Source organism: Microcaecilia unicolor, chromosome 8 (assembly GCF_901765095.1).
Source record: "Microcaecilia unicolor chromosome 8, aMicUni1.1, whole genome shotgun sequence".
Classification (NCBI taxonomy): Eukaryota; Metazoa; Chordata; class Amphibia; order Gymnophiona; family Siphonopidae; genus Microcaecilia; species Microcaecilia unicolor.
The window spans coordinates 224,081,663-224,103,318 of record NC_044038.1 but is presented as its reverse complement, the minus strand read 5'-3'; the positions used below and the strand labels follow the sequence as shown (position 1 = coordinate 224,103,318).

General features: G+C 44.9%; 1 protein-coding gene across 1 annotated transcript in view; it reads right to left on the bottom strand.

The window, feature by feature from the left end:
• The window catches only part of CDH22 (cadherin 22), a 426,692-nt gene extending 421,338 nt beyond the window's left edge, over positions 1-5,354 (bottom strand). The window contains exon 1 of the mRNA XM_030212813.1: positions 5,070-5,354. The gene's annotated coding sequence lies outside the window, so the exon portion shown is untranslated. The remainder of the gene's footprint in view (positions 1-5,069) is intronic.
• Positions 5,355-21,656: the final 16,302 nt, after the last annotated feature.

Below are 21,656 nucleotides of genomic sequence, written 5' to 3'. Positions count from 1 at the left end.
TATTTTGTTTTATTTCTATTGATTATCTCCAGAACCCTACACTAGACCTACCTCGAACCTCAACAGGAGGCCTGAAGACAGAGAGAGTGCCTCTTTGTTCAAAATTATCACTTAGCAAAATAGTCTTCAACCCTTGACAACCTCTCAGTTATCTCCATTCTCCTTAACAATCACTGCTGTACCCTGTAGCACCTTGTCTCAGTTCAACCTGCCAACCCTTTCAAGGTTATGAAAACAACAACCGTAACAACTGGCTCTATTCCGTCCGCTTTGGTTAAACGCTCCCTTGATTCATTGCTTCCTTTTATTCATTCTATGATTACTCTTAGTCTATCATCTGGGACAATTCCTGATAATTGGAAATCAGCCACTACATGCCCCAGGGTCAAGGATGCTACTGTATCAGTTACTAATCTTAACAACTACCATCCCATTGCTAATCTCCGTTTCATTGCTAAGGTTATTGAATCTGTGGTTCAATCTCAGTTGACTACATTACTGAGACTCATGTACTTCATCCCAATCAGACAGCATTTTGACAACATCATAGTACAAAAACCTACTTTATTAGGAATCACCACTTCCATCTATCATTCTCTAGACCAGGCCAAATCTGTCCTTCTATTGTCCCTCGATCTTTCTGTCACTTTTGATTTAGTTGATTTTTCTAATTCTCCTCCACCACCTACAACTTATTGGTCTTAATGAAACTGCATTGGACTGGTTTTCCTCTTATCTAGAGAACCGTGTATATACAGTTACTTCCCATAACTCATCCTCCAGTCCATTCAGCCCTGGTTTAGGAGTCCCTCAAGCCTCAATATTATCTCCTACATTATTCAACATTTTTCTTGCCCGCTGTTGACTCTGGCCCAAATTCTTAATCTCACTATGTATGTCTATACAGAAAATATCCAGGTCCTCTGTACTTTAGATACTTGTGCTTCCCATGAGATCTCTACTATAAGTACCAAACCATCTCAGATTGCAAATTGACTCTACGAATATAACCATGTACTAAATCCCCCAAAATCTAGTCTATTCTTTTCACTGAAAGAGATAATACAGCTTCACCTACGCCTCTTCTTCTCTTTAATATTTCAGTTCTCCAGGTTGAGACTATTAGTATTCCGGGAGTCCTTTTAGATTCTGAACTTACTTTTAAGTCCTAAATTTCTCAAGTGGTTTGGTGCTCTTTCTACCAACTCCAACTGATTTGTTTAATACATTATTTGATTCTTCCTTCAGCACTTAACATATTGATCCAATCTGTTCATCAATCAATTCGATTACTGTAATTCTCTTTATAAAAGACTTAGGGTTAAAAAATGCCATCACTTACTGATCATTCAGAATACTGCAATTCAGCTTATCATCAACATACGGAAATATGATCACGTCACCTGTCACCTGAAAGATGCTCATTGGCTACCACTTGCTCACTGCATTACCTATATGGTATTATTATTAGTCCTTAAAGTTTTGACCTCTGGTGAACCATTTTGTCTTTCATGCTACCTTACGCCTTATAGTCCATCAAGAACGCTTAGATCATCCCATCAAAGCCCGTTAAGTGGTTCCCACTAACATGCAAACACAAACATACCAGACACTCAATTATCTGCACAGTTATGGATTTCTCTCCCAGCATCTCTTCACCTGCAGACTTCTTTAGATAAATTCAAGACAGATCTCAAGACTTTTTTTTTTTTTAATTTAAAGATGCTTTCTATTAGATCCCCGTTTTCTGTTCATATCGGCGAACCTATTGGGATGAGTCCTGAATGCATTGAAGCACCCTCTTATGTTTTCATCCTACCCTCTGTCCTATCAGATACTGTAGTTCTACCCCTCCCCCTTTACCTTTCCATCATGTTCACGTGATCCACGATACCACAATTTATTTTTCATGTTTTAGAATGTAAGCCGCTCTGCAGGTTTTCCGTAGGGCGGGATAGCACATGTTAATAAACTTGAAGCGTCAACTGCTGCCATGGCACTGATCCTTAGTTCCGATCAAACATCTCATGCACTGCAGTACCCATTACTCTCCCTAAACATTTGGCTAGTTAAATAAGCATGGATCTGTAAACTTATGCAAAGCATTCATCTCTGACTTGTTTCAGCTACGGTACTTTTAGTTCAAGGGAAATATCACTGAACTCTTAATTTCTATGATTGTGATATATCAACTGAAACCAGAACTGAAGAAGTAATTATGTTCCCTGGGCAAAATTCCACTGCTATAAAAGGTTTCTTGACATTTTATTTTTTATTTGAAATCCTTTAAACCTTTTCTTACTGCAGTAGCAGCTCCACTTACTCAATATTTGTTTGTTAAAACCTTGAATTAGCATTTTCTGCAACCCTGTTCCAGTTGGAGAAGGGCGCTACATTAAAAAAAAAAAAAAAACACAGTACAAATAAAATGTAATGTTTACAAATCAATGTTGTCTGTCGTGAGGAAGGGAAATAAATTTGCCTTCAACTAAGATAAGGGGTTAATAAAGAATAATATTAATACTAAATGAGAATGACCCAATATCCTGGTACCACCTGATCATACAAAGATGTTAACTGACACAAAATAGACTGTATTGCTTGATATGGTCTGAACTTAACAAAGAAAACAGCCTGATGTAAATAAACACATTCATCTCATGTGCATATTTACACACAGCAGCTAAAGATTTCAATATATAAATGCAAAACTATTTCTCCCGTCATAGATATGCAAACATACTAATTTATAATGCATAAATCTCGTACATCTGCAGATGTTCATTTTATTTAGTGGAAGCAAAAATGGCAGAACTGTTTTGCAAAACTTATTATTATTATTACTACTTATTATTAGTGATTCTATCTGAGGAGTTGTATCATAGCGGTTTTGAGAGAAATTCCCTTCCAGACCCACATATTATTGCCATAAACCAAACAGAAAATGACCTGATCTGGACCATCTTTTAAAAAGTCAACTTTATCTGTAGTTTGCTGTTGGTTAGATTAAATTTTTTTTAAGGTATCACTTTATTATAATCTGATGCTTGGAGTATACAGATCTGGGTTTCATCTGCAGAGAAAATGCACTCTTTTTAAACAACTTGTCAGAAAGTGAGATGGAATACCCTGAGCTGGACTTCCTAAAGAACGGAAAATGTTATCCAGAGCCCGGAAGGGACAATCTGAAAAACCTTCTTAGAGAAATAGTTCATTTTAGGCTCTTGAATTCTAAGAAAAAGCAATAGCAAGCTAAAAGAAGCAAGAGAAACAAATATATATATTTTATTGGGCTTCTTGTGAAATCTAAAAACACTGTCATTCTCCTACACACAAATCACCCGCAGTGAAAGTTCTGAAAGAATTTATGACTATCACTGTAAATACGGAAAAGGACCTTCAAAGGTAAGAGAGCAGGTAGAGGGAAATTAATATTTGATATCAGCAGGGACCCACAGGCTCTTTGAAGGCACCTAAACAAGTTGCAAAGCTCTAGCCAGCCTTTAGGACCTGGAATTTTCAGGAAAGTCTGTTGAAGGGAGCCTTATTCCTTTGCCTAATTAGAGACCAAGGGGGCCACTGAGAGTAGGGAAATATGAGAGAAGAGGGAAGAGAGTGGAAATGAAGAGACTGAATAAGAGGACAGAAAATATATAGGAGGAAATTCTGCAACTGGGCATTTCCATTCCGATGGCCCAAGGCTGCATACTTGGATCTTATTCTATATTTTCTAGGCTCTAATGATTCTCTATTTTATGTTGTGATTTTTGTTTAGAGGTATCGTAATATGTACATATGTTCTTTTCTAACCTGCTTCGATGGGTCAGATACTGCAGGATATAAATTTGATAAATAAATAAAATCAACAGCGCCTGGGTACCCTGCTTCCATTTTAAAATCCTGGTATAACCTAGTATCAGCACACGTAACATTTGCATGCCTGCACTTATGCCATCCACAGACCTGGCATGAATGCAGGTGCCTAAACGTGGAAGGAATGTGCATAGCTTACAGTAAGTTACCTGCATAGCTGGGTCCCCACCCATGTCCTACCCATGCTCTGCCCATTCCTGCCATTACAGAATGCTCTGCTGGCACTTGCATGGATAAATGCACACTTAATATGCATAAGTTCTATTTGTGCATACAAAGGGTGTGTAAATGCAGCCACCTAGATTATACAATGCCCCCCCCCCCCCCCATAGGAGGGGTGCAGAAAGAGAAGGGGAAAATAATGTAGCTTGGAGGGGGCAGAGAGTTGTGACCGACAGGAAGAGGGAAACCTATGAGCACAGAGGTAAAAAAAGAAAAAAAAGAGAGATGGCAGGGAAATGGATGGGAAAGAAGAGATGAGAGAGACATGGACGATGTGAAGGGACAGTGGGGATTTATCGGGTTAGACTGAGGATTGTCCAACACGTTGGCTTTTCTTTTGTCAAACTGAATATCGGAGGAGGGGGGGGGGGGGGGGAATGAAGTGGTCCTAGGGGCAGCCTGACAGTTTTTAAAGGTCAGCAAAAGGCAGAGAGACTCTGCAGTAACGTTTCTCTCCAAACAGCAACTTTTTTTTACTAGTGATTAAATTAAAACATTTTCTGAACTAGCGTGCCATAACTTTGCTACCCCGTGGAAGAAAAGCTGGACTTTGCCTTATAGGCAAGACCGAGGTTCATTCACATTGCGTCCAGAGCGTCGACTTGGAGACCAAGGGGTTAAAAAGAAGTAGCGCGAAGGTTATCGGGGGGGGGGGGGGGGCTCGTTTTTATTAAGTGGTTGGATTCACTTCTTAGCTATCTTTAAGAACAAATCGTTTACTCGACAGGGCTCAATTTATCAAAGCGATCAATTTCGCACACTTTGCATGCTTCCGATTTTTCAAAGCGGTCTTTTCTCTCTCTCTAATTAATAGGCATATAATTAAGCCACTTCTCCAGCATACGGTGGCCACTAAACTTAGTCTCCCGCTGCCCCTACCCACAGAAAGCTCTTCAGAGTGCCCCGTACACAGAGCTGAAGCCCCGGAGCCCCTGTCACCCCCCCCCCCCCCCTCCCTACCCTGCCAATCTTACCTTAACGATGTAGTACATCACTTCAGAGCTGCACTCCGCCACTTTTACTTTCCTGTGCAATTATCCATCATGGGGAGGGAGAGAGAGACTGGAGTTAAGAGCTTTCCTTTATTCTCTCTCCTCTCCACCCCGGGACCAACCGGTGAAGAGCTTCTGAAGGTTTGGGGAAGGAAAGGCGCAGGGTGCTGGTGTGAAACACTCAAGGGCAGGAAGCAGCCCTCCGCTCCGCTCCTCCTCGTCTGAGCTCAGGCAGCCTGGCAATGCACAGAGAGGATGAAAAGAGACGGTGTGTGTGCGCGACCGAGCCGGAGGGGGAGGGAACGTGTGTGACAGAGAAAGCGAGAGCGAACAATCCCTTCTCCAGGTCATCCCCTGCTGGAGAGTTTGAGAATGCAGATGAGGAGGAAGCTGTGAGCCCAACTCCCCCCTCCCCCCCCAGTTCTGGCGATGAGTGAAGTTGAGCTGGAAGGGGTGGGGAGGGTACAGCTTAGTTGTTTTTACTGACGTGTCGTGCGCCACGAGGTCTTGAGCTCTGCCAGTCTTACATTGCTCGCTGACTGCTCGTGAAAGCACCGGTCACCGTTTCTCCTCTTAAATAACCACGGGGGTGCTTGTATTTGAAAAAAGGAACCGTAATATTTACACCTTCTTCCCTGCCAGTCTATGAATGCAATTATTCCTTACACTTGTTGACTGCAGGAGAGGGACATGGGTCTATTTTTTTTTTATTTTTTTATTTCACGGATTTTTATATTTTGGAATCCTGCATTCGTGCAAGCCTTTCAGGAAATAACATACAGGAGATTTAAATGCTGAACAGCAGCTTGAAAGGGGGCTTGCAATCAAGTTGTGCTTAATGTAAAGCCTTTGAAAATTCACGAGGATAAGCAGTTAAGTTATGCCTCTTACATTTTACAGGGTAGCTACAGTTAGGGGATAACATTTTGGACAGGTTTGGGGGGGGGGGGGGGGCAGGGTTATGTGATGGAAGCAAGTTGGGAACCCAGCACATAGTTTCAGCCTTAACCATGTGATTGACTTTCTAAATCTAGTGGGGTACAAAAGCCAGCCTAAGGGCCCCTTTTTCTAAACCACACTAGTGATTCCCAGTGATTTGCCAGTGTGGCAAAGCCCATTCAATTCAAATGGGCTTTGTCACATTTGCCATGTGGGAATTGCTAGCATGGTTTAGTGAAAGGGATCCCAAATATGGCCAGCCAGGGTTCAGGACTTCCCCCATTCATAGCCAAATAAATTAAAAAAAAAAAATCACCCTTTTGCTAAAAATTGATTCCTTGCCCTCTCTCCTGCTATTTAGGACTGGAGTCAATAAATGGTGCTCAAAATTTGTCACCTTAAGCACAGTAGTGCTGATTCCATGCCTAACTTTAGCTGCCAGACTTACATCTGCTGAAACCTGGTGTAAATGCTGGCATCCAAGTTAGGTACGCTGACGTTGTATTCTATAATTACACCACCCATGGCCGTGCCCCCTTTTGAGTTACACGCTAGTAGAATTAGGAACCTTGCCTTATACAATAGCGTGCAGCCTTATGCACAAGCAAATTTTAATGAGAGCCAATTAACATCAATAATTGGTTGTTAGGTCTTATTATACTCAATTAATCTACATGCACATCTTAGACACGCAAATCTGGGTGACATATTTAGAATCTGGGGGGTAATGCGAAAGAAAGAGTTCCAGCTGAAGCCCCAATCTCCTTCTGATTATCAATTATCAAGCTGGAGTGGAGGAGTGGCCTAGTGGTTAGAGCACGGGTCTTGCAATCCAGAGGTGGCTGGTTCAAATCCCACTGCTGTGCCTTGTGATCTTGGGCAAGTCACTTAACCCTCCATTGCCTCAGGTACAAACTTAGATTGTGAGCCTTCCTGGGACAGAGAAATATCCAGTGTACCTGAATATAACTCACCTTGAGCTACTACTGAAAAAAGGTGTGAGCAAAATCCAAATAAATTATTTGAGATTCTGTTCCTACTATCTGAGATTTTACATGGAATGTTGCTACTATTTGAGATTCTATATGGAATGTTGATATTATCTGAGATTCTACATGGAATGTTGCTATGTGGAGGAGTGGCCTAGTGGTTAGAGCACCAGTCTTGCAGTCCAGAGCTGGTTAGTTCAAATCCCACTGCTGCCCCTTGTGATCTTGGGCAAGTTACTTAACCCTCCATTGTCTCAGGTACAAACTTAGATGTGAGCCCTCCTGGGACAGAGAAATATCCAGAGTACCTGAATGTAATTCACCTTGAGCTACTACTGAAAATGGTGTGAGCAAACTCTAAATAAATCCCCTCTTTATCCCCCCCCTTTTCTCTCTCTCTCTCCTAATACCAAAGACAATGCCTCTGCCTCCAGCTCACTCATTACTCCTCCAAAATCTATACTTACAGTTCCAGAAGGTCCCCCTCTCCCCTGGGATGTTGTAGCTGAACAGGTCCCACTCAGTACTGTGCCCCAGAGCTGGCAAGAGGACCATTATACCCCTTCTGCCAGAGAAAAGGAAGGTCTTCTGGCTCTGTCCATATGGATTCTCCAGGGGTGCTGAGTGGGAGGGGGCAGGAGAAGTGCTGTCTTTCAGCAGTCTAATTGCTTTTGCCCTTCTGGTGCCAAAATTCAAAGCGGTGTTGGCTGACCCTCAGCCCCAGCTTTCTCGCACTTAATATTAGGGCTGTGAAGATGAGCAATTATATATGGGTAAGACAAGCAGGCGATCTTACCTGTTAATTCTAACCAGACATTTCAACTCAGTGTAACATTTTTCTACATTTAGCCCAATACAATTTGTTTGGCTAGATTTAGGGCAGCATGTCGTACAGTCAAAGTTAACAGGTTAGCACTGAAAATGAAAACTGTCTAAATCAAAAACTCACCTTGGGAAGACCTCTAACCATGTCTCTTTTTGACCAGCAAAATTTGCCTTTCAATTTAAGATACAGACATGCTTGCCAGCCGGGCTCACCCATCCGATTAACTTCAAAAGTTAGCTGGATAAATCTTTTGAAAATCCACCCCATATAGCTGGTGGTAAAAATAGCTTTTCATGCATGCCTTTGAGGAACTGGACATGTTTTTGTATATATGTTTATTTTTCATTGTTATTATGCCATTTAATGTACATTGTGTTGTGTGAAACATTGTTTCTATTAAATGTCTTTTTCATGTTAAACTTATTGGGCCTGATATTCAGTGTAATTTAAGCAGGGCAGGAGGGGCTCCAGCCTGTTTAAATTGCAATGAGTTGCCCAACCACTGATATTCAGCGGCACTGAACTGGGCAGTGCCGCTGAATATCGTCTCTGACCGCCCATATTAAAAGCAGGCAGGTCAGGGGTGGTGCAAGGGGCAGCAGTGGGGAGGAGCCAGTGGTTATGCGGGTGCTGGCAATATCCAGTGCCGGGACCTGTATAGCTAACCCAGCCAAGTTAGGACAGCTCAAAAGCTTTCTGAAAATCGAGATACACATTCATCAACCAGCTCACCTTTATCCACATATTCAAAAGAAATGAAGCAGGTTGGTGAGGCAAGACTTTGCTTGGCTGAAGCCAGGTTGACTCTGTCCCATTAAACCATGTTTGTCTACGAGTTCTGTTATTTGCCCAGCACTGAAGTCAGGCTTACTGGTCTGTAATTGCCCGGATTACCTATGGAACCTTTTTAAAAATTTAATGTTAGATTGGCTACCCTCCAGTCTTTAGGGCGATTTTAACAACAGGTTACAGATCACCAACGGCAGATCAGCAATTTCATGTTTGAGTGATATTTCACAAAGTAGTAGCACAGCATTATTCTGATTAGGATTAGTGATATATCAGCCATGCAACCTCCCCCCCCCCCCTCCATGAGCAGCTCAGGACTCTCCCCTCCCTCTACATCTTCGGGTCCTACCCCTTACCACAATCCAGCATCTCCCCATCCCTTAACTACCTATTCCCTCAAGTACCCATTCCCTCCTCCCTTTGATGTCTAGCATCTCCCCTTCCCCCATCCCTCAAGATGGCCAGCATCTCCCCTTCCCCTCTCTACTCCACCCTAGGTGGCCAACATCTCTCCTTCCTTTCTATACGTCCCCCCAAAGGAGGCCAACACTTCCCCTTCCTCCATTTACTTTCTCCCAGGTAGCCAGCATCTCATCTCTGCTTTCCTACACCCCCTCCTAGTTCAGCATTTCATCTCCCCTTCCCTTTCCCTACCCCTTGTGCCACAACTCCCCCCTCTTCCCTTCCAAGCCTCCATCATCTGCTGCCCTTACTCCTCTTGGGCCGAAAGCTATAGATGAAGTAAGTACAGATCTTGTGTCCTGCCCCAAACAGTCTTCCTGCCATAGGGGGCCAAGATAGGCAGTACTTGAGTGCAGGTCTATGCTTAAAGGCACTGCGCAGTATTTATAGTCTTCTTACAGCTTTGGGCCCAGGAGGATGCAAGGCAGCAGGCCCGGCAAGGAGAAGGGATGAAGGGGCAGGCTGGCTACTGCACCAGATCTGCACTGCTGCACCCCAAATTCTGCCACTGTAGGTGGACACCTAGTCTACCTCATGGCAGGGCCAGTCCTGGGAGCATAGCATTAGCAAGCCTGGTCATTCTGTAGATTTCTACAGGCCAGGAGATACTTTAAAGATAAATGGTAATGCACGCTAAGTATGGACAGAGTTGTACTTCCTGCTCCGTGCAGGTTGCACCCATCTGTACTTTGTTTAAAGTCAAAAGGACATATAGGAATCAATATTCAGCCCACAGTGGTAAAGCCACTGTCAGCTGGGGAATGAATTAACCCTGGATATTCAGTGCTGGGGCATGTCTAACTTTTGGCATTCAATATCCAGGTTAGTGTGGCAACCTGGAAGCTAATCACGTACTGGCTGATATTCAGATTGGTGCACGGTTAGCTTGGAGGATAAATTTAGGAAGTCTTTCAACTGTCCTAACTTTATCCACTCATTTAACCAGCTAGGGCCAGATTCTGTAAATGGCATCTAAAATCTAGATGCATCTGATCAACACAGGGGCATAGCCAGACCTTGCGGTGGGAAGGGGCCAGAGCCTGAGGTGGGGGGCATATTTTAGTCTGCTGCCCTGCCACTGCCCCCCCCCCACTGCCTTGTTCCCCTGATACCTCACCGCTCCCCCTGCCATCCTGCCACTCCCCACCCTTCTGCAGCAAAGTGGCTGGCAGGGGTCCCCAACCCCCGCCACCTGAAGCCTTCTCCAGCACTGGTCTCTGGCGCCACCACATTGCCTGCCCTGCTCTCTCTTCCTCCTCACGTCCTGCACGCTCCTTTAAGTGAAACTGAGCATGCTCAATTTCTCTAAAAGGAGCGAGCAGGGCCGACAACGTGGTGGCGGCGGAGAGCGGCGCTGGACAAGGCTTCAGCTAGCGGGGGTTGGGGACCCCCGCCAGCAAAACCAGAGGCCTGGAGGAAATTTTGGGGGGACAGGCCCCCAGGGCTCTATGTAGCTATACCACTGAATTAACACACCTAGCGTTAATCTATATAATGCACCTAACGTTAAATGCAGTATATAGATTAGCGATAGGACTGGGGAACATGCCTACATTTAGGCGCGGCCATTTACGCCACTGAAAACCTGGTGTGTTCCCCTGAATTCTATAACAATGCACATAAATTTGAGTAACACCCCTCCCATGGCCACACCCCCTTTTCAGCTACAAGCATTGGAATTTATGCGTGTCTCTTTTTAGAAAGCGCATGTACATTCCAGTTATCATCACCGATTGGCTCATCACTCATTTGAGTAGCACGCGTAAATTGGCCGCATGCGCAATTTAACGTGCACTACTTGCAGCACCTTATATAGAGTCCGGCCCTTAGCAGATAAAATATTACCACTTACCGGTTAAGAACTGGTTCTGGCCGCACTCCTGCTCCCGGACCGCCCCTAACCTAGCTGGTTAGTGTTTTGGCATTCAGCAGCTCTAGCTGGTTAATTGCCACTGAATAGTTTAGCGGGGTTTAACCAGGCAATAGCTCCCCCCACCTGGTTAAACCCTTTTTTTGAATATTGACCCCCCCCCCCCCCCCCCCTTAGTTTTGCACTGATCCCAGCTCTTTTTATATAGGGATCCCCTGAGTTTAGATTGAATTCAGATACTGTTTTTGTTCCCACCACCTCCCCCAGGAGGAGATTCCAGGCATCCATCACCCCTCTCCACGGTAACGAACTTTCGGATGTTATTCCTAAATCTACCGTCCTGCAACCCCTGTTCATGTCCTCTAGTTCTACCATTTCCATGTCTCCGAAATACAGCTTTTCCCAACGGACAGATTCCTCAGCTTCTGACCTCTGCCCGGATCTGATGCTGTAATTGCTCGCTGTCCTTGTTTCCTGTGACTTAAGGCTTGGGTCTTAGTGTTTCTGTCAGCCACCTCTGCTTCAATCATTACATATTTCAGCAGTTCACCTCTGCTACTGACCCAGTGAACCCCACCATGCAACAGTTAATTATTCACACTACAGAATGTAAAGCTACAGCATATCATATCATGAACAAGCTTCTGTAAGAAAGCCTATCTTTAGATTTTGGGCTCGACATGCCTAAAATTAGGAGTGGGGATAGAACTTGCTAAGTGCAAGTTCTATAAGGGCAATTGTGTATGCCAATCCCCTTAAAGAATGGTAATACAAGTGTACATTAGCACCCCTAAATTTAGGTGCTCCCACTTATGCCCACTATAGGGCAGGTATAAATAGGAGCGCCTAACTAATGTAAGTTTATTTATTTATTTATTTGTTGCATTTGTACCCCACATTTTCCCACCTACTTGCAGGCTCAATGTGGCTTACATAGTACCGTCAAAGGCGTTTGCCCAGTCGGTGGATAACAAATACAAAGTTGTATAGTGATCGTATGAAGTATAAGTGGAGGGTCGAAATGGATGAAGATTGCGTGTTGTCCTGTGCGATCATAGTCATGCTGTGTTGGTAGGTGAAGAGGGTTACGTGGGGTCGTTGGGGTAGGCCTTTTTGAAGAGGTAGGTTTTTAGTGATTTCCTGAAGTTCAAGTGGTCGTGGATTGTTTTCACAGCTTTTGGGAGCCCATTTCATAGTTGTGCGCTTATGTAGGAGAAGCCGGCTGCGTAAGTTGTTTTGTATTTCCGTCCTTTGCAATTCGGGTAGTGTAGGTTTAGGTAAGATCTTGACGATTTGACTTTGTTTCTTATTGGTAAGTCTATAAGGTCTGTCATGTATCCTGGGACTACGCCGTATATGATTTTGTGGACTAAGGTGCATATTTTGAAGATGATCCGTTCTCTTTGATTGGGAGCCAATGTAACTTTTCTCGAAGGGGTTTGGCACTTTCGAAGCGTGTTTTGCTGAATATCAGCCTGGCTGCTGTATTTTGGGCAGTCTGGAGTTTTTTTTATGAGTTGTTCTTTTTTTTATGAGTTAGGTCTGCATATGCTATTATCCTATAAAATCTGTGTTGTAATTCTCCTGACCCACCCATGCCCATCATGTGCTGGATTTAGCACACAAGCTTTATAGAATAATGACTAAGGGTATGTACATGCCAAAAATACTAGTTGGTGCTAATTAGTGGCAATTAACAGCTATTACCAGCAATTAATTGACAATTATTGCTTGTTAAAGCCAACTAAATATTTGCATGCATACATGTTCTTATTCTGTAATATACACTTGCAAAGTTACACAATAAAGGCCAGAGTCACTAAATGGCAACCAAAAATAGGCATCAGGAAAAATCAGCATTCAGTGCTATTCTACAAAGAGTGCTCTGGGATGAACGACCTTTAAAGAATAGCACCGAGCTGGCATTCCCACACCCAACTCTGGGCACGAGGACTTACACCAACTGAAACTTGGTGAACTCCTGGTGCACAAGTTGAGCACGGACCTCCAGAATGCTATAATAGTGAGCACATCTTTTGAAAGTACCCCTGATCCTCCCATGGCCACTGTTCCCTCTAAGCTGAGTAGAAGTCCTCCACCCACAAACCTGCCAGTGTGTGTGTGTGTGGGGGGGGGGGGGGGGTGCTGTTTCACTATCACCTTTTCAATAGTGAGGGGCAGGCAAGCTCTTCAGGACACCAGGGAACTTGTCTGTCCCTAGCATTGAAAATGTGATAGTGAAACAGCACACCCCCCCCCCCCCCCCCCCACTGGCAGGTTTGTGGGTGGAGGAATCCTGCTCAGCTTAGAGGGAACAGTGTACATGGACACGCCCTCTTCTGGGTTGTGGGCTATGGAATCGGGTGTGCAGCATTATAGAATAAGTGTGCAGTCAGGTGCATGCGCAACCCCCAAATGTCACCAATTAACATCAATAATTTATTCATTGGGCTTTATTAACTGCCTTTATGAAGAGATTTACCCAAGGCGGTGTACAGTAGGTACAGTTTAACATCAAACTTACATTTTAACAGCATAATAATAGTGAAATGTATAAACATAAATACAATGAAAGAGGAAAACTTGAAAAGAGCCAATTGAAACCTAATAATAGAACTACCATGAAACAACATAAAAAAATACGCATTTAACAGCACATTTAAGAGAGATATAATACGATGTAAAATAATAGTGATGGAAAATCTAATAAGCACACAATTAGAACATTCAAATAACGTTGCTATGATACTAATACTTTTCTACGATGCAGCTTACCATATAGCTGAGGGGCCAAGTACAGATATATAGATGTGGACAAGATGTGTGGCACTGTCACATTTTCAAAGCTGGAAACTGGGTTTGTGAGCCCTTGAACCACTGCCGAGGAGCGGCAGTGGCAGGCAAAACCACTCCACGCTAGAGACAGGGCAGATCTCTGACAAACAGGCTTCACTTGCACCTGGCCACTTTCCACCAAGAGTTGAGCTCAAGGCTTCAGGTGGCCGGCAGGACTTACTGGACAGGGCAGGACTGGCTAACAGCTAGGCAGCACAGGGACAGCAAGGCAGGGAAAGGATAGGCTAAAGGACAGGACTGAAAGCTGCGAGCAGCCACTGAAACAGGGAACAAACACAGATAAACCCAGAACTAGGCAAAGACAAACAAACAAGACACAAGACTGGGAAACAAGCAATACAGTAAACAAGCAATACCCTAAAGTAAACATAGACTAACTAGAACAGGCAAGAACAAGAGCAAGGAAACAAACTCAGACTGAAGTGCAAAAGCACCAACATACCAGGGCCTTAGACGCAATGCAAAGGCAAAGCAGCAAGGTTTCAGAATGGCTAATAAGCCCAGCCGCAACCATCACCAGGAAACTACGGGTGCTGTGTAGGTTCAATCCAAGCAAGCAAGTCTGGCAGCCCGGAAGATCCGGACTGGACTGGGCTAAAGTCTGGAACGGGCAGGAACAGCAAGACAGTCTATAGCAGTTCATAGCAGCCACCGGTTCTGGCCACCAGAGGGCAAGGTGAGCACAGACGTAACAGGCACAGAGTCAGTTGGGAGAAATAAATGGGTGACTAAATTAAAGGCAAGTTCTTTGTACAGTTAATCAAGATATAAGGACCTGGTCTAAGTAGTAGTAGTAGTAACAAGCTAGTCCAGGTGCAGAATGGGTGTATAGTCAGCCATCCTATGTATTACAGAATTGGGGAAAAGAGCCAGGCTTTTACCTGCTTCCTGAAGTAGAGGTAGTCTTGAGTTATACGTAGTTCCTCTGGGAGTAAATTCCAGAGCGTGGGGGCTACAGGCTTGCTGGCGGGTATCACATCATACAATTTCTTTTGACGAGGGTACAGATAGTGATGATCCTTGAGAGGATCTTAGAGGTCTCCAAGGTATGTACAGGGCTAACTTATTCTCTAAGTACTCTGGCCCACTTTGTCTGAGGGCCTTGAAAATCAAACATAGAGTTTTAAATTTAGCCCTGTAAGGTACTGGTAGCCGGTGTAGCTTTCGCAGGAAGGGTGTGATGGGGTCACGCTGTTTTTCAGCCTTCCATCAGTTGTGCTGCAGCATTCTGAATTAGTTGGAGCTGATACAAACTCTGTTTGGTTTGACCAGTGGTACAGGGCATTACGATAGTCTAGTTGTGATGTTATCATGACATGGACCACTGTGGTCAGACTTGTCTAATCAATATACGGAGAAAGATTTCTTAGCTGCCACAGGTGAGAGAGACAATTTTTAAAGGTTGTTTGAATTTGCGGGATCAGAGTGAGTGATGGGTCTAGCAGTATCCAAAGATTCCAAATTTGAGCAACATTTATAAAATCTTTATAAAAGCTTTCCGTAGTGCACACATGTTTATAGAACCTAGGGGACAGAAAATAATTGAGTGCTTTGTTTCTGCTTATTCCTTTCCTGTAGTGGCTGACACGACCTAACCTGAAGCTGTTGCAGTGAATTTCAGAAGATACGTCTCCAATGTTCTGTTATGCTGAGTCGGAGCTGGTCTCTTCCATGTGGACCTGCCACGTTGCTGGGCTTTCTCCATTTCACCTCGCTGAACAGGCAGGAGCTGACTGTGATTAACAGTGAGCTTCACTTTCCCTCAACCTCCTTTGCCCCAGTGTGTCTTCAGGAATGCAAAGGCTAGAAAAATTGTGGCTGAAAGATTAGGTACCGCCTAGAATAATAAGGTGCTTCATTACTGCCAAAGAAGTACAAGGCCACCAAGCCCTGAGAAGGGCAGGAGTCGCAGTGCTTGAAAGGCACTTAGCAGTAATGGCAGCACGTGCGAAAATGAATATGCTGAAAAGCCACAGAGAAGAGATAAGATGCAGACGGTGATATTCTGGGCCTTCGCTATTAGAGAGAGCTAAAGCATCAACAGCAGAAATAGATGAACAGATTTTGGATCTATGCTGAGCCTCTTATTGCACTTTTGTCATTGTCTGTGTACGATCATCTTATTCTTCGTCTCCAGTTACAAAGCTCCCCCCCTCCCCCACTCCACCACCAATTCACATGGGGTTGACTTACTTCATTCTCTCTTTCAGTTATTCTTTCCTGGAATGACTTTCACTTCTCTATCTTCCTCTCCGCCCACCCACCCATGTCTACTCCCAGCTCACCCTGGATACACTGATGAACAGAAGGCTTATCCCAACCCTGCTTTCTGCAAGAATGCTGGAATTTTACCTGATAATATCAGATTTTACCTGCTTTTATTTATTTATATTTTGCTCACACCTTTTTCAGTAGTAGCTCAAGGTGAGTTACATTCAGGTACACTGGATATTTCTCTGTTGCAGGAGGGCTCACAATCTAAGTTTGTACCTGAGGCTACCTGAGGCAATAGAGGGTTAAGTGACTTGCCCAAGATCACAAGGAGCAGCAGTGGGATTTGAACTGGCCACCTCTGGATTGCAAGACCGGTGCTCTAACCACTAGGCCACTCCTCCACTATAGTGACATTCTGTGTAGAATCTCAAATAGTAGCAACAGAATTTCAAATAGTAGTAACACTCCATGTAGAATCTCAGATAATGTCAACATTCCATATAGAATCTCAAATAGTAGCAACATTCCATGTAAAATCTCAGATAGTAGCAACAGAATCTCAAATAATTTATTTGGATTTTGCTCACACCTTTTTCAGTAGTAGCTCAAGGTGAGTTACATTCAGGTACTCTGGATATTTCTCTGTCCCAGGAGGGCTCACAATCTAAGTTTGTACCTGAGGCAATGGAGGGTTAAGTGACTTGCCCAAGATCACAAGGAGCAGTGGTGGGATTTGAACCAGCCACTTCTGGATTGCAAGACCAGTGCTCTAACCACTAGGCCACTCCTGCTTATGGGCACATGTGGTAAAACTTGGGTGAGTGGCATTATTGGCATGCATGCTATCTAGTCTCATTGATCCCTGGTTTTGTTAATGTGGTAAGCAAAACCATAGTCAGATCATTCTTATATTTTTAATGATGTGTTCATTAACCCTATTACCTATTCAAGGCTCGATAAAAATAATGCAGCATACATAAAACTTTTTTTTGTTACATGTTTGCTTAACAATTGATCATGTCTGGATGGTTTACATATTGTCGATCTTATTCACCACATGTTCCTGTCAAAGTTATTACAGTGTATAAAATCAGGTTTTGTCTTTATTCAAGCGTGAACTGTAGTGCACCGGGCTCCCGTATGCCTTTCTTGTTTTAGTAAATTAAAACACGACAAGCTACAGGCTGTCCTTAGCAATGCGAAACCCTTGCAATGTCTTCTGGACAACCATCCAAGTTTACCTCAAATAGAGAGTCTTTTTGCACAGGTTAATCTCAATATAACATCTACATTGCTCAGAGATGTCTGAAAGATCCAACACTGCCCTCACCCTTACACAGCCACAGAGAAAATTTATACCTGTAACCTGAGGATCCATAAGTGCACTGGAAGGGAAGTGAGCAAAAGATGACTGCAATATGCACGGGAAAAAGACCGGAGAATTGTAGCACTGCATACACCAAGAGAGGAGGAGAGAGACAGAAAGCAGCACTGTGTTATTTAGAGCATGGGCCCCCGCAGATTTAGCCCTGGCTCCCCTGCTTTCACCCGCCGGCGTTGCCCCTCCCCCACTACATTCGACCCCCTCCGCCGCCACCAACCCTCCCCTGTCGCCATCAGGTACCTTTGCTGGCGGGGCGTTGCTGATCTGGATTGTGTTTCTGTGAGTCCTGACGTCCTGCATGTAGGAACGTGCAGGACGTCAGGACTCACAGAATCCAGAACAGCGGACGCACCGGACATAGAGAGCAGCGCTGAAGGGGACTTTGGCTGGCAGGGGTTGGGGACCCCCACCAGCAAAGGTACCTGGCAGTGGCAGGGGAGAGATGGTGGCGGTGGTGGTGGTGGTGGGGGGGGGGTCGAAAGGGAGGGGCGGGGCGCAGGGGGGGGCTAAAATGGGCCCCTCACCTTGGGCTCTAGACCCCCTCCCACTGGTCTGGCTACGCCCCTGCAGGTGTTCTCAACCCAGTCCTTGGGACACACCTAGCCAGTCAGGTTTTCAGGATACCCACAACAAATATGCATGAGATAAATTTGCATACAATGGAGGTAGTGCTTTGAAATGTATCTCATGCATATTCAAAAAGTGCTGAATTGAGGTACATAGTACTACTACTAGTACTATTCATTTCTATAGTGCTACTAGATGTACACAGCGCTGTGCATTTCAGGGGCGTAGCCAGACCTCGAGGTTGGAGGGGACTAGAGCCCAAGGTGAGGGGGCACATTTTGGTCACTGCCCTTCCTCCGCTGCCTCACCACCCCCCTCTGCCACCCACTGCTGCCACTGTACATCTTGGCTGGTGGGGGTCCCCAACCCCCACCAGATGAAGACTTCATCCAGCACTGGTCTCCAGCGCCACCGCATTGCCTGCCCTGCTCTCTCTTCCCCTCACATCCAGCATGCTCCTTTTAGTGAAACTGAGCATGCCCGACATGGGGGAAGAGAGAGCAGGGCAGGAATGTGTCGGTGCTGCCACAGACCAGCGCTGGATGAAGTCTTCAGTTGCCAGCCAACCAGGGGCCCAGAGAGAATTTTGGGGGGGGGCTAGGCCCCCGTGGCCCCTCCTAGCTATAACACTGATACATTTTATATGCAGGCACTTTCTCTGTCCCTAGAGGGCTCAATGTCTTCTTTTTTTTTAATACCTGGGGCAATGGAGGGTTAAGTGACTTGCCCAGGGTCACAAGGAGCTGCAGTGGGAATTGAGCCCAGTTCCCCAGGTCCACAGGCCATTGCACTAACCACTAGGCTGCTCCTCCACTCCTTCACTATCTAGAGAACAGCCCCCTTGCATTATTAATGCTGCCCCTCATAGCTTAATGATGAGGTGGTGATGACTCTTTCTGTGCTACACAGGTTTCCCATGCAGGACAAAGTTGCAACTGGGATCAGTCAGTCATTTTGTAATTGACCCGATGAGGTGAGATCAACAACATTGCCAACTTTGGAGTAACATAGTGACATAGTAGATGACGGCAGAAAAAGACCTGCACGGTCCATCCAGTCTGCCCAACAAGATAAATTCATATGTGCTACTTTTTGTGTATACCTTACCTTGATTTGTACCTGTTCTTTTCAGGGCACAGACCGTATAAGTCTGCCCAGCACTATCCCTGCCTCCCAACCACCAGCCCCGCCTCCCACCACCGGTTCTGGCACAGACCGTATAAGTCTGCCCAGCACCATCCCCACCTCCCAACCACCAGCCCTGGCACAGACTATATAAGTCTGCCCAGCACTATCCCCGCCTCCCAACCACCAGCCCCGCCTCCCACCACCGGTTCTGGCACAGACTGTATAAGTCTGCCCAGCACCATCCCCACCTCCCAACCACCAGCCCCGCCTCCCACCACCGGCTCTGGCACAGACCGTATAAGTCTGCCCAGCACCATCCCCACCTCCCAACCACCAGCCCCGCCTCCCACCACCGGCTCTGGCACAGACCGTATAAGTCTGCCCAGCATTATGCCTGCCTCCCAACCACCAGTCCCGCCTCCCACCACCGGCTCTGGCACAGACCGTATCAGTCTGCCCAGCACCATCCCCGCCTCCCGCCACCGGCTCTGCCACCCAATCTCAGCTAAGCTCCTTACACATGAGGAGTACACATGAGGAGGTTGAGGGTAGTGGTAGGACTCCTAAGGGTCTTTAGCAGCCAAGTTTGTTTAAGCGATGGGGCTCCTGAAAAGATGAGGCTTCTGATCAAGGGTAACTTTTTCACATATCTGGGGGAAACAACTGAGTGGGGGAAGCACAACTTTACTGCTGCTCAGCCAACATGGATTTAACCATCCAGGGGGCTTTGACAGGGGTTGTGCAGCCCCTTTAAAGCCATGGCCTCTGACAAGGGAGAGTCCGTCATTGTTCACTACAATGACCAACACAACACAGAGTTCTTGGCTGTGGCAATGTGCATCATTTGAATGCAAACTATTGGTACCATTCTCAGTTGCATACATAGCAACATTTTCCTAAAGTGGAACTTGCCAAGGGTTTGACTTTGGTTTCCTTTGCCTCTTTCTTGTGATTTTACCATCTTCCATTTCTTACTCAGGTTCCCGTTATATTTTGTTTTAATTTTCTGTATTATTTTTGCACTCTGTATCCAGTGTCTGCATAGTCTCCCTTACGCTTTTCTTCAGTCTATTTCTCTTACAGAATCACAGTCCGGAAACTTCATTGGCATGGCAATCTGTGTATATAAAAAGAAAAGAAGAGAAATATGCATTGCAATAACAAATAAAAAGGATGATTTCAGTATACAAGGGCTGATCAATGTTCTCCCCTGCATCTTATAACTTTGCATCTTTCACAGTACAAAGGGACGTGCATTTCTGTTTCTCTTTCACAACTTTACACTAGTGATGCATCTGACTTCTTGGAATTTCCATCTTTCACTGTCATGGTCTGTTTATTTTTTTAAAAATTATTTGCCTCTTTCTGTTTTCTATTTAGTGTTGTGCCTTGCCTTTTTTTGTCAAAAAGACTTTTCACGCTTTCCAAAAATACTAGGACTAGGGGGCATGCGATGAAACTACAGTGTAGTAAATTTAAAACAAATCGGAGAAAAGTTTTCTTCACCCAACGCGTAATTAAACTCTGGAATTTGTTGCCGGAGAATGTGGTGAAGGCGGTTAGCTTAGCAGAGTTTAAAAAGGGGTTAGACGGTTTCCTAAAGGACAAGTCCATAAACCACTACTAAATGGACTTGGGAAAAATCCACAATTCCAGGAATAACATGTATAGAATGTTTGTACATTTGGAAAGCTCGCCAGGTGCCCTTGGCCTGGATTGGCCGCTGTCGTGGACAGGATGCTGGGCTCGATGGACCCTTGGTCTTTTCCCAGTGTGGCATTACTTGCGTACTTATGTCCGCTATGTACAGTCTTTGGTGGTTATGTTAGAAGGAAATTTTGAGATTTACATCTGTAAATACAGTATTTGCTTGTATATATCACATATACATGTAAAGCCTGATTTCAAAAATCTACTATTTATAAGCACAAATGCATAGTAGGTAAAGATTCCAAGGATTTGGGTGGGAGTAAAATCTATGGGGCCCTTTTAAAAACCTACAGTAAGTACTAATGTATGCGTACTGCAGTAAAAAATGGTGTATTATGGGGTGTGATGAGGTATCCCATGGTAATTTTGGGATGTGTGTATGCTACCCATGCGGTAAAAAATACAATTTGGGGGGGGGGGGGGGTCCTTTTAGTAAGACATGCCAAAAAATGGTCTGCACTGATGTAGGCATGTATATCGGACGCGTGCAGGCCCATTTTTCAGCGCGCCTGCAAAAAAAGACCTTTTTTGGGACGAAAATGGATGTGCGGCAAAATAAAAGTTGGCGCATACCCATTTTGGGCCTGAGACCTTACCGCCACCCGTTGACTTAGCGGTAAGGTCTCACACGTTAACTGGGCGGTAATTGTCAGCGTGCGTCCACTGCCGATTACCGTCTAGTTAGCGCCACAAAGTAGAAAATAGAAATTATTTTCTGCTATGCATTTTGAATGTGTGTCAAAATTAGAATTACCACCCAGGGCATGCGCGTTGTACACGCGTAGGTGCCTATGCGCCTTAGTAAAAGGGCCCCTGGGTGTTCTTTGCGGTGGGG